Source organism: Rutidosis leptorrhynchoides, unplaced genomic scaffold (assembly GCF_046630445.1).
Source record: "Rutidosis leptorrhynchoides isolate AG116_Rl617_1_P2 unplaced genomic scaffold, CSIRO_AGI_Rlap_v1 contig36, whole genome shotgun sequence".
Classification (NCBI taxonomy): Eukaryota; Viridiplantae; Streptophyta; class Magnoliopsida; order Asterales; family Asteraceae; genus Rutidosis; species Rutidosis leptorrhynchoides.
The window spans coordinates 76,455-89,717 of record NW_027266597.1 but is presented as its reverse complement, the minus strand read 5'-3'; positions in this window follow the sequence as shown (position 1 = coordinate 89,717).

The following is a 13,263-nucleotide window of genomic DNA, read 5'->3' as shown; positions in this document are numbered from 1 at the left end:
GCAGAAAAGTGGTTTGCTTGTTATCCTTTTGCTTCCCCCTTTGGGCTTTGAAATACTTGAGTAAGGAAGAGTTCATTTTACTTGGCCTCTGACCGTCAATTTCTCCATTTGAGATAGCTTTGTGGAGCAATTTGTGATGCTGCTTGCTGTTAATGTGTGTTTGAGCATTGATGATGTCCTCGATAGTCTTCATATTGCAGCTTCTCTGTTCTGTACTTTGTGTTGTTGCTTGCTTATATTAAATATGCGTTGCTTCATATTGCACGCAATGAGTGCTATGCAGCTTTATTGGACTTCAAAATTAGACATGAAATTGTTATTTGATCATTTCATGCTTTGTTTCTCTGGTTCTTGGGAGGTCTACACCTCGTTTCATCTTTCTAAACCTCCAGAATGCCCTATTGTGCTTTGTTAGGTTATCAACTCGAGATGATAGTGCTAAAGAGGTGCAGCGGGGAAACAAAATCAAAGGGGAAAATAGGAGGGTAGAAAAGTGAAATTCTGGTAAGGCTAGATTGAAAAAGTCGATGCATAGTTGATCGAAAGTGCTTATTTGTATACAATAGAAAGCTAATGAGAAAATAAAAATTAGGGGCTAGAGGCCCTTATGCAATCATTTTTCTGCATTACTTCTCTGTGACTAATGGTGATCTATTATATTACCTGGTTGCAGAAGCATCTATTCATTACTAATGGTGATCCTGGCACTGGAAGGATAAGTGTAATGAGCATATTATATTGTTTCCTCTGCTTACTTAGAAAACTTGCATAGTGAAAAGCCTATCATCTTGTTGTTTCAAAATTGCAGGCTTTTGTTGATAATCTCCATATTTATTTCCTTAAGCTTTCGTGCTTGCTTTAACTTGAAATGGTTATGATTAGGTATTGTGATCTATTTCCTTCTGTGCTTCTTCATGAGCTGATTACTTATTTAATCAAACCCTCTGTTTTTGCTTGTTTTTTGTTTATAAGGTGCTTCTAGGAGATGTTGGAGCTGGAAGATCTAGCTTAGTACTGCGGTTTGTCAAAGGCTAGTTCTTTGAATTTGTAGTTCACAAAACTAGAGTATTGATTTATAATATTCAGCTGATTTCATTTCTTATCATAGCAGCTTGACTATGAAGTACTTCTGATGTTGTAGGAATCCACCATCGGCGCTGCCTTCTTTTCTCATACTTTGGCCATACATGATGCTACTGTGAAGTTTGAGATCTGGGATACAGCTGGCCAAGAGCAATACCACAGCTTGGCTCCCATGTACTATGGAGGAACTGCCGCGGCAATCATTGTGTATGACATGACAAACCTAGTAAGTGAAGCTAATGACAAACCTATTAATGACGTTGCTCAGTCGACTAATCTTTGACTGTTGCGCGAGATTGTCATGCAAAGTAATAGTTTTCACTACAAGGAATTCATGTGATATGTGAATTGGCTTCTTCTGGCTTCCAATTTTAGCATTTCAAATGACGTTCATTTTCTCATAATGGAGTTGCATATGCTGGTCCTTTACTTTTGATTCTTGGGAACCATCAGCGACTTTCCACGTACAAGTTTGTGTCCACAAGAGGTCATTACATATTATTTAATTTCCATTTTGCTCCCATGGTATGAGTTTTCTGTGGAATTATCAGAGAGCAAACCAATTTATCCTTCTCTAGAAGCCTGGCTAACCTTTGTTGGGTTGGAGTTGTGATTAATTGTTTGGTCTTGGTTGTGAAGGTGCTTCTTGTTCTTGCCATGTATCAAGGCAGGCGGCGGCTTATAATAAATTCAATGAGTAGAATTCTTGTTTCTTAAGACGTTGCATATTGGCAATCTCACATCAATGATGATAATATTGGCAGTCTCACAATTGTTCTGTTCTTTGATATCGGCATTGCATTTTAATGATCTTGTGGTGTCACAAGTGAGTTTGTTTTGAGTATATCTCTATTAGAGGCATACTATATTTTTGTCCTTTATGTTGATGTAAACTTCGACTGTCTTCAATTCTCTTCCACAGGATATACCTGAAATTGGTTGTTGATGTATTATTCTAATCATGGTGTGTGATCCAATTTTCCTTATTATATATTGCCCATTTTTTCACGGTCGATCTTGTTGCTGTGCACTCCCTAGCTAAATATTTACAGGATAGTATTACTTGGAAAGTGCACTCTTTAAGCATACGGTTAGGGAAAGGAGGGAAGTCCCCTATCTCAAAAAGGGATTACTTGACCTATGCCTTTGCATGACATTACCAGTTCCTCTTGCTAATTACTCGTATTACCCTTATAATCTTGCTTTTCTTTTTCTCTCTGTTCATATTTACCTAAGTGTAGGCTTATATATGGAGGTGAGGCATTGATCTGACTGTTTGTATGACAATGACATATACCGTGTTCAAATATGGTTCTATTTTTCTGCCTTGCTAAAGATCCATGTCCATATCAAAAGACTTCACCTGTACGGTTCTGCATCTGCTTCGGTGCTCTGCAGCTTAGTGCTTTCTTTTGGCTTAGATGTTTTCCTAGCAAAGTGACAAGACTGTTTTCTTGCTTGTAGGCATCATTTGAGTGAGCCAAACAGTGGGTGCAAGAACTTCAAGCACATGGTAGTGATTAATCTTTTTGCTTAGCTTCTCTGTGTTATAGTTATATGTTTGGCTTTTCCATTGGCGTTCACGTCTATTTATGTTTGATGGCTTCTAAGTGGGTAGACTTTTTTAACTTCTTGATCTCCAATATGCTTGTGACTTTTTGTTCTTCTTTTCATGCGTTAAAAGAGACATTTTTTATGTTTAGTGTGACCTTGGGGTGCCGGTACACACCATTATCGTGTGTAATTTATTGTGGAGGTGTTTGGATGGGACCTCAGTATCTTTCTTCAGCAATAATCATATATCATCTGACAATAATTTCATGGTTAGAATTTGAGCTAACTAGTTGTCTCCATTCTTGTCAAAGGTAACCCTAACATGGTTATGGCTCTCACTGGAAATAAAGCAGATTTGTTGGATGCCTGGAAGGTTACAGCCGAGGTGATTACAGATTTCCTACTGTTCTGCTTCTGAGATGATTACTTCTGTTTCATCCGAAATTATGTTTTCTTTTATCAAGAGGATAGTGCAATTTCGTTGAGGTGGCGATATGGGGGTGCCTACCTCGGTATCCGCTAGATATTGGATATCTACATTTTCCAATCTCATGCAATGTTTGGAGAAGAAATCAATTGAGAAGAACCGAGACTCCTTTTTATTCACTATCTACTTCTGATTATGTTCCTATTCCTCTCCCTCTTCTGTAAACAAAAGGGTCTCGGCAGGTGGCCGAGATCGCTCTTCTTAAGCGTCTTCTTGATCTTGTAAGGGTCATAGCGCAGTACCAACTCCGTGGAAACATCCCCGCATCTCTCTTCCTCTACTTCACATTCTGAGGCCCCTCTCTTTTCCTTCTGGCTTCTACAGTGCTTCGCCTTCTTATCCACGATCAGAGTTCCGTCCTCTGTGAGTGAGGCCGTGGACTTTTGCTCCGGTCGAGCTGGAGCGGCACTGAGTTCCTTCATGTCCAAAAAACCCCTTGTCGGATCCAGTGTGAGGGGAAAGAAGACGCGAGCCGGCACCTCCACTGCAGCAGACGAAGTTTCTTCACCCTCTTCTTCGTGGTTCCTCTCGTGGTCATGCAGATATGAAATACAGGACGAAGAATCAATCAACTGCAGCGGCATGTGGACCTCGCTTCTTGGGACGCTGCCAACCAGAGGCGATTCCGGGGTGAAGGAATCAACGAGCTTCATGGTTTTCTGGTCGAAGAAACAGGAAAAAGCGCTCCGCAAGAACAACAGAGGGCAACACGGTGCAGAGAAATTTTTTAGAGAGAGAGAGAGAGAGAGAGAGAGAGAGAAGAACGTTGGAATTAAGATTAAGACGACGAGGTCTAGGAGGTTGGAGAGAATATATAGTTTACCGTCGTTTGCTGTTGGAAATGGGATTAGGAGTCCCGTTCGGATTAGTGTACGTCGGGGATTATTAAAAAAATAGGAAATAAATCCAAGATTCCAGATTGATTTTCTAATGAAGATCGCCTTTTTTTCACTTTTCCGTAAGGGATTGAAGGACAAATTCATTAATCTCCACTTAAATTTTCCCACTAATGGTTTTTTCTTTTTTCAATAATAGAGAACCGCATGGATTTGTGATTGTTTTACTTATTCCTGTCAAATTATCACACTTTAGGAAATACATATCTTACCGTACATGTCCGCGCGCACTCGTTACCACGCGCTCTAAATCCAACCCGATTTAGAAAACACTCTGTAGTTCAACTTGATTCTTTCTAGTTGTAATTCGATCACTCCGAGCAATGTGTACAGGTCACATACACACACCGGTTTTTGGGTTTTGTCTTAATAAAAAAAATCTTGCGAAAATAAATTATAGCTATTTTACTAGGCACATAAAATGAGTAAATACTTTATTTTAGGTAGGAAAATGTCACTAAAAACTCTAAATTATGCTCCTTGTAACATATTTAGCTCAAACTTTTTTTTTGTGACACAAAAAACTCCAAACTTATACTCATGTGACACATTTACATGAACCTTTTTTGGTGACACAAAAACTTTAAATTTATACTCATATGACACATTTACTCTAAACTTCTTCTTCTTCTTTTTTCTTTTTTCTTTTTTATGACACATGCATCTATGTGATACACTTACCTCAAGTTTGGGGTAAATATATTACGTGGGTACAAATTTAGAATATTTTGTATCACAAAAAAAAAAAAATGAGGTAAATGTAGCACAGTTTGGACAGTTTTTTTCCTTTTTAGGTATGGTTTCTTGTGTGATAATCTAGAGAGATTTGAATTCGCAAGGTAGTTTTATCACCTAAATTTTATAATTCTTTTTAAATTACAGATATATCTTACTCGAACCCTTACTTGAATAAGTGAATTGAGGATTTTAATTCCCATGTTTCGATGTTAAAAATTGGGAGGGATGAAAATAAGATCTACAATGTATACAAGAGGCACCCGAAACTTGATTTTCATTCAAACCTCAACCGGATTCAAATATTAAGTGGGATTGGACCTACTATGTACTAAAATTGTACGATTCCCTAAAAGAGACTAATGCTAGCGATATCAAAAGATTCGAATACATTTAGTGCTGCAAATTAAAGAGAAATGCTAGATCTTAAGATAAAATTTGATACACTACTATTTGTTTGTTTTACTTGAAAATGAATGATTTGAAAAATATTTTCCAAATAATAATTGATTATGTTGTTTGGAATAATTAGGCAACAAAAAAATTTTCATTATCGACAATAGCTTATATCTAAACTGTTTCATGAACAATGAAAATATTTTTCGTTTATACATTTTTGTAAGCAACGCAAGCTATTTTTTTTTAGTAAAAATGTTTTCCAAAATGTGGATCTTCTGCGAAACAAACGGACCCTTAAGTTAATCACAATCTTTCTAGCTTCCTAACTCAAATGGGATTAGGGTAAAACTAATGTGTTGAGTGCTTCAATTAAGACAATCATCTAGTGTTAATTATCCAAATCGTCTCTCAACATTCAATAATATGCTTCCCCCAAATTTGTTTAGGTTTTTCTAGAAAAAAAGAAATGCTCCATTTATTTCGCAGAATATAAATGATTTGGGAATTATTTTCCTAAAAATGATCGCTTATATCCCTTAAAATAATTAGTCAATGAAAAATATTTTTATTAATAACAACAATTTATATTTAAACATTTTCATGGAGGGTGAAAATAATTTTCACTCTTTCAATTGTTAAAAGCGATAAGAGTGATTATTTTTAGGAATTTTTTTTGAACCATTCATTTTTCTGCGAAACAAAAGGAGAGTGTCAATTTTTATCTTGCATCTTACTCCATGCAAGACAGTTTTGTTTTCTCAAAGAAAATATAACAATATATACATAGCATATTTCTTAACCATTGCTAATTAGCAAGTGTGTATTTCATTGCTAATTGGCAAGATATTATTTTTGTTTTAAAATGGTAAACTAAAATATTTGTTCTTACCAAATAAATCATCTGGGTGTTTTAACACAACTCTCCATGTGTACTCTTAACAATAACAAAATAAATAAATTTGGGGAAAAATTTTCCGATCAATTCTACATCTTAAATTTGTCAGTTTGCAGATCAATTCTACACCTTTTGTTTTTTCAAAAGCTTAAACAGCCAAATGCATACGTTAACTCATTTTTAATTATTGCCTAATTACAATAGATTTGTCACTGAGACGATGATGTGATTATCAAGAAATAGAACCATGCAACCAATAAAAAGGAAATAAAAAAGATTCAAGATTAGGACCCCAACACCATGACCCCCCACTTACAATGTATTAGCAAATGTGGGTTTCGAATTATCGACCTTGGCAATGAAGGAGAGACTCTTAACCAACGTAGCTATCCACGATTGTGTACAAAACTTGATATTCATCTATTTGAGATCAAATAATTCCATCATTGATACTTCTACCAAGTTCATATATCAAGTGGGATTGGGGTTACAGACTACTACAATCCTACGATTCCCTAAAAGAGACTAATGCTATTCCCTAAAAGAGACTAATGCTAGCCAATATTAAAAGATTCGAATACATCTAGTGCTGCAAAATAAAGAGAAATGCTAGATCTTAAGATTAAATCGATACACCGTACACAATTATGACGTAGCATATATTAATTGGGTATTGAATAAATGCCCACTTTGAATAAGACACATCCTTAGTAGATTGGTCTAAAAATTGCAAATGGCAAATGTTTATCTAAAAATAATTGATTATATAGTCTTAAATAATTAGGCAACAAAACAATTTTTTATTATTGACAACAATTTATGCCTAAATTTTATTATGAATGACAAAAATATTTTTAGCTTATACATTTTTGGGTTAATACTACAAAAAAAACTCCAAATTGGTACACCTATAATAAATTTACCAAAAACTAATTTTTTGACATAAAAAACCTCCAAACAAGTACACCATTGATAAATTTATCCCAAACTAATTTTTTGACTATTAAAAACCCAAACTAGTACACTTATGATAAATTTATCATAAATTAATTTTTTTGACCACAAAAAATCTCAAACTAATACACTTGTAATAAATTTATCATCCGATAGCTTTCGTCAAATTTAATCATTAAATTTGCTAGCCGAGATGACACATGGTGACATGATATTATGACGCGGCGAGTTCACATAGAAATCCATAAGGTAAATATCACGAAAAAACCTAAATTAGTACACCCATGACAAATTTAATGGTACTCCCATGATATGTTTAACAATACACTTGTGACAAATTTGGGATTTTTCGTGATATTAACCCTATGATTTCCATGTAGATTTGTCACGTCATCATAACACGTCACCACGTGTCATCCACACCAACAAATCTAATGGTAAAATTTGATGGAAGTTAACAAAATGTAAATTTGCCATAGGCATGTTTTTTAAGGTAAAATATATATATAGTTTAGGATGAATTTATCACGGGTATACTAGTTTGGGAGGTTTTTGTAGTAAAAAAATTAGTTTAGGGTAATTTCTTCATAAATGTATTAATTTGGAGTTCTTCGTGGTATTAGCCTTACATTGTTATAAGCGACCTAAGTTATTATTTTTTGGAAAAATATTTTTTAAAATGTAAATTTTTCAAGAACAAACGATCTCTTAAGTTAACCCCAATCTTTCTACCTTCCTAACTCCAATGGGCTTAGGGAAAAACTAATGCGTAGCATGCTTCGATTAGCGCAATCATTTAGTGTTAATTATCTGCATCGTCTTTGAGGATTCAATAGTTCCGGAGTTGTATTTTTATGCTTAACCTGAGTTTGTTTAGATTTTTCAAGAAGAAAGGGAAAAGGACGCTCCGTTTGTTTCACGAAAAATAAATAATTTAAAAAATAATCAATTGTATTGATTGAAATAATTAGTCAATGAATAGTTTTATTAACAACAATAATTTATGTTTAAACATTTTCGTGAACGGTGGAAATATTTTTCACTTGTCCCTTTTTGTAAGCAAAACAGTAGATCTTTTTAATGAATATATTTTTCAAATCATTTATTTTCCGTAAAATAAAAGGAGAATGTCATTTTTTATCTCGCTTTGCACTTCATGCAAGATATTTTTTTTTTTCTCAAATAAAATTTTAAACAGTCCAACAATGTATACGTACCGTATACCTTAACAATTGCCTAATTAGCAAGCGCGTATTTCATTACTAATTGGCTGTATATCATTTGTGTTTTACAATGGTTAATTAAAGCATGTGTTCCCACCAAATAAATCATCTGGCTATTTTAACGCATCACTCCATGTCCACTCTTAACGATAACAAAATAATAAATTTGGGGAGATATTTGCTGATCGATTTCACATGTTAAATTTGTCAGTTTGCAAATCATATCATGACGTGGAAGAATCATATATTTGTTTCAAATTTGTATATAATTCCTTTAAAAAGAAATCATATATTATAACGGGTACATCTAACACCAATTTTATAATATAATCCACTGACATCCCTGTTGCTCTTTGTACATTTTGGCTGCGTGCGCAATCAATTTTATTCCGGCAATAATAGCAAGTTTCAAGAAATTGAAACCCAAGACTAAAAATCGGAGAGAGAGAAAGATTATCTTTCTATTTTGTTTTTGTTAAGGAATATGCTGGATTATATTTAATCAGGAAATAAAATGGTACAACACGTACACACGTACCAATCCAGTTTCCCATTCTATTTCGCATATGCATTCACCATAAATTAGGAAACCTTGAGCTCCATGTCTGAGATTAATCAAAGATTATTTAAGCAATCCCTACCCAAAACACATCTCTTAATCCGACCCGAATTGGGCAACACTTCGTAGTTCAAGCGCCTACTTAATAACTTGATCTTGTCCAACTGTGGTTGGATCACTCGCAACCTTCTCCGGAACCCGATTGGGTTAAAACAAAAGGGTACGATTGTCACTAGGACAAAATAAGGGGCTCTGATATGGGGGTAGAAAGGTAGGTCTCTTATCTTAGTGGAAGGAGAGAAGTAACATCACTTCTTCCTTTAGTGGGGATCGGCCAATAAGGGTTTGAATGAGAGAGCCCCCACATATGCACCTCTGTGGTCACTGTCCTACCGAACGAGCGCTACAAGCCAAGAACCGCTAAAGAGAAGAACAGCCTCGAGAAAACCACTGCACTGCAGAGGAACGTAAACTGGCTGTGAACACGGTATCTTTTTTTCTTAGCTTTGAGTTTATGTCCTTGTCCATCGCCATCGACCACTCGTCACCATCAATGCCCTATTTTTCCAATGTTACCGATGTTACCCAGATTGACAGGCATAGAGGGAGTATCGGAAGCAGAAAGTAGATTCGTTGCCACGTTCCAGCCTAATGCACATGTAGTCGTACGAGTGGTCGCGAACCAAACTTATATGGTGCGTGTTTCGTCGACGACATTATATTTAATCTTTTTCACTGACATCGTACAAACCCAAGATCCCGATTGCGTCGGGTGAATCCGACTGCCTCCTGGGCCAGTCAAGCAGCTTCAGGAGCGATCGTGATCTGGAAGGGAGGTTTGGCTCTTGTGTCCTCCCCGAGGCTCAAATTCTCGATCACCCATTGAGTTACTGCGGTTCAAGACCGATGTATAGAAAGCTTCATTGATATATGGAAGGAGTGGAATGCATTTAGTGCTTCATCAAGGTTTAATCCCAATCTTTGTGGCATCTCCTACCTCCAGCGGAATTAGGGAAATATTAATATATGAAGGCTATTATCCCAAAGTTTGGCCAATTTTTTTTTACCAACTATCGATAGAGTGATGAATATGGATTGTATAATAGGAAGATTATAGGGGCCGTATACTTCAAATTAATCCGAAAAAAAGGGAGTGAATCCTTGGGATTCCACACTTTTCATTCAAACTGAATATATTTTATCAAGAGATAATAGCGAACACACATGGATTAATAATTTTTTTTTACTTAACACACATGAATTAATAATTTTTTTTTACTTACTTATATTATATTATTACATTTTAGGAAACATGTAGTCCTGCACTCACTGCACTGCCCTAAAAGAGACTAATGCTAGAAATATCAAAAGATCCGAATACATATAGCGCTGCAAATTAGAGAGAAACGCTATATCTTAAGATAAAATTATACACTATTATGACATAGCATATACTAATGGGTATTGAATAAATGCCCACTTAAAATACAACACATTATGAGTAGGAAATAAAATCGTACAACATGTTAAGAGTAACCGGTGTGAACCCAATAGATTTCTTAAAGAACAAAAAGTAAAAAGATAATCTCTTTAGGTTCACAACGCTTACTCTTAAGTTTCAATTTCAATGAAGCCGCGAGTCCTACACTAGAAGCTTGAAGAGATATGCGATTTCGTACGTACGTGAACCAAGCATATGTAGAGCATTGTATTTTGAGCTTGAATGCGCGGTAATTTTGTAGAGTGTTGTATTTTGAGCTAGAACGTGCGGTAATTTTATGTTGTAAGCTTATACTCAAGTGAGTTGTTTATTTATAAATACTTTGGGTTTGAGGTTAAACCTAGGTGTGGGAAACACTTGAGTGATTGAGCGATTGTAAACTCTAATACTCCGATTATAGTAGATTATTTGCTGATGACTCTTCCCGTGGACGTAGGTACCGATACTCGGACCGAACCACGTAAATTTCTGGTGTTCTTATTTTTTTCATTTATTTCTCTAGTGATTTTGCGTTGACGTAAATTGCAAGACCCTGTCGTTTCGGCGTATTATATCCCAACACAACACATACACTTGTACAATTTAGTTTCCTATTCGATTACATGTATGCATTCATCATCTTAAACTTTATATCCAATCGAGAAATGAGTAAATAACGATTAGGAGAGCACCGATGATTATATATGATTAAGAATATTAGTTTAGAGAATAAATTCATAGAAAATGATTATATATATATATACACACACGCAAGAGCAGGCCTTTAGCAGCAGCGCCCACCTCCATTCTCTTCCAGCCACCAAAAACAGAAAAACTCAAAAATTATTCGCCAGAAAGGGGAAGAGGACTACATGTTCCTCCGCACCATCGTTGGTAGGACTCCCGCGTCCATCATTACATGTCGCTCTTCCACTCTCCTTACCATCCGAAACATATCAATCTCCGAAAATCCCCAAAAAACGCATCTCCTGCCTCCACTAGTTTTCACTCGTTTCTATCACGAGACTATCAGCTCCTTCTCTGACCACTAACGGGGCCCTTTACTACTAACGGGGACAAAGGGCTCATCACACCCTACGAGAACAACTCATCCTCACACAGACTGTGCATTAGGACGCTGAGTTTTTTTCTTTTTGTTTTGGTACCTTGAGTTCAAACAAGAACTTTTGCAGCGAAAAACAAGAAGATTCCTCCCTCTCGTGCTCACAACTATCGCTCTCTGGTCTTGTCCCTTTAGCTCCTGTTCCCTGATTTGTTTTTTTTCTTTTTTGTACCAGTACCTGAATTCAAACAAGGAATTTTTGCACCGAAAAAACACGAAGGGTCCCCTTCTTGCCTGGCTTTGGTAACCTTCTATCTTCAATTCTCTGCGCTCTGTCACTGTCTCTTTTGGTCTCGGCAATTATAAAAAAGGCAAACTCATGGTCTTCAATTTGCTCCCTCACACCACCACACTCCTAACCCACACGCACTGTCGCAATGGAAGGATCAAGCTCAGCCCCAACCCTTCCGTCCACTGAGTTGGTCCTCTATGAGGACAAGTGTACAATCAAGAAGAGGCTAACGAAAAGTGACCTTAGGGGTCGCTTGTCACGGCTTATGCTTCCACGGGGCTGCGTGGAGGACCAGTTGCTCCCGTTGATGGGCAAGGAGATGGCGGTGAAGGTCAAGAGCAGGGATGGAATGAAGGTAGTTGTGAGGAACGCGGACACACGTAAGGAGCACAAGCTCGTGTTCCGCTACTGGGCATCCTCGAAGAGTTACGTGCTGAACTGTGGCTGGAACGAGCTGTTCTTTGAGGGGCAAGGGTTGGAGGTTGGGGATGAGATCGGCATGTTCTGGGACAAGGACGATCGTAAGTTCTACTTCACGCTCCATCGCAAGGTTGCTCGTGGCACGAGCAACAAGGTGGCTTGAGCTTTCATTGGAAAGTTTTGGCGAAAGGAGCTTGTTCTCTATATTTTACTTTTTCTGTTTTTCCATTGTTGTTTTCTCTTATGTACTGTTTTTTTAGGAAAGTCAAGCCGAGTTGCCCATTAAGTCCTAGTATAGTTTGTCTCTGTTCCTAAATCTTGTTGCCAGTTAAATTTCGGCTTGATTTGAAATTGTATTGTGTTGTTTGAATCGATTAAATTGATCTCCTTTCGCAAGAGATATCCTCCGCTTAGAGTTAGGGTAAAATTTTAATTTTTTTGAATTATTTTCAATAAAAAATATTTTGCTGTAGTGATAATTCTGACGAAACCCTAAATATGAATTATTTCGTCGTTATTGAACGGTGGATTTTTTTTTTTTTTTGGTCGGTAACGGTGGATCTTTTCAAGTTCTAATTTGATGTAACATTTTGCCCTTAAAGCACAATCGACGAAAGCGATACGGAACCCCTCGTACAACTAAATCGTACGGAGCCGACATATTCTACTGTTCGCATGCCCACCTAGGTGTCAACCGTGAACGCAGTGCACAACGAAGCTAGTATACTGCCAATGGGCTTCTTTAATGTTTTTCCCCTTTAATCAAACAATGATTTCATAAAGGCTCAACTTTTGAGAGACAAGAAGGAGAGGAAGATTTAATGATTGCCCCTTTGATCAAAGATGATTTCATAAAGGCTCGACTTTTCAGAGACAAGAAGAACAAGAAGATTTAATGATTTCCCCTGTAATCAATGGAAACCCCTCAATTTAGGAAAGACTACTATATTCAATTATTTCCTAATTGAATGCGTGGCCTTAGAGATATAGGAGAACCAAACGTGGAATAATAACTTTTGTACTTTGTCATATTAAATGATCATGATTTAGAAAACAAATAGTCTTCTGCCCCTGTCCCCACAAACACGCAATCATTACACTACTTTCGATCCTTTTCCTCTAATCCAACCTGAATTAATATCGTACCTGGTTTGGACACTTTGGCCTCGGTTCTTTGGCAGATTTGGCGCGCCCGGAATGGCTTCATTTTCCGGCAAGAACGC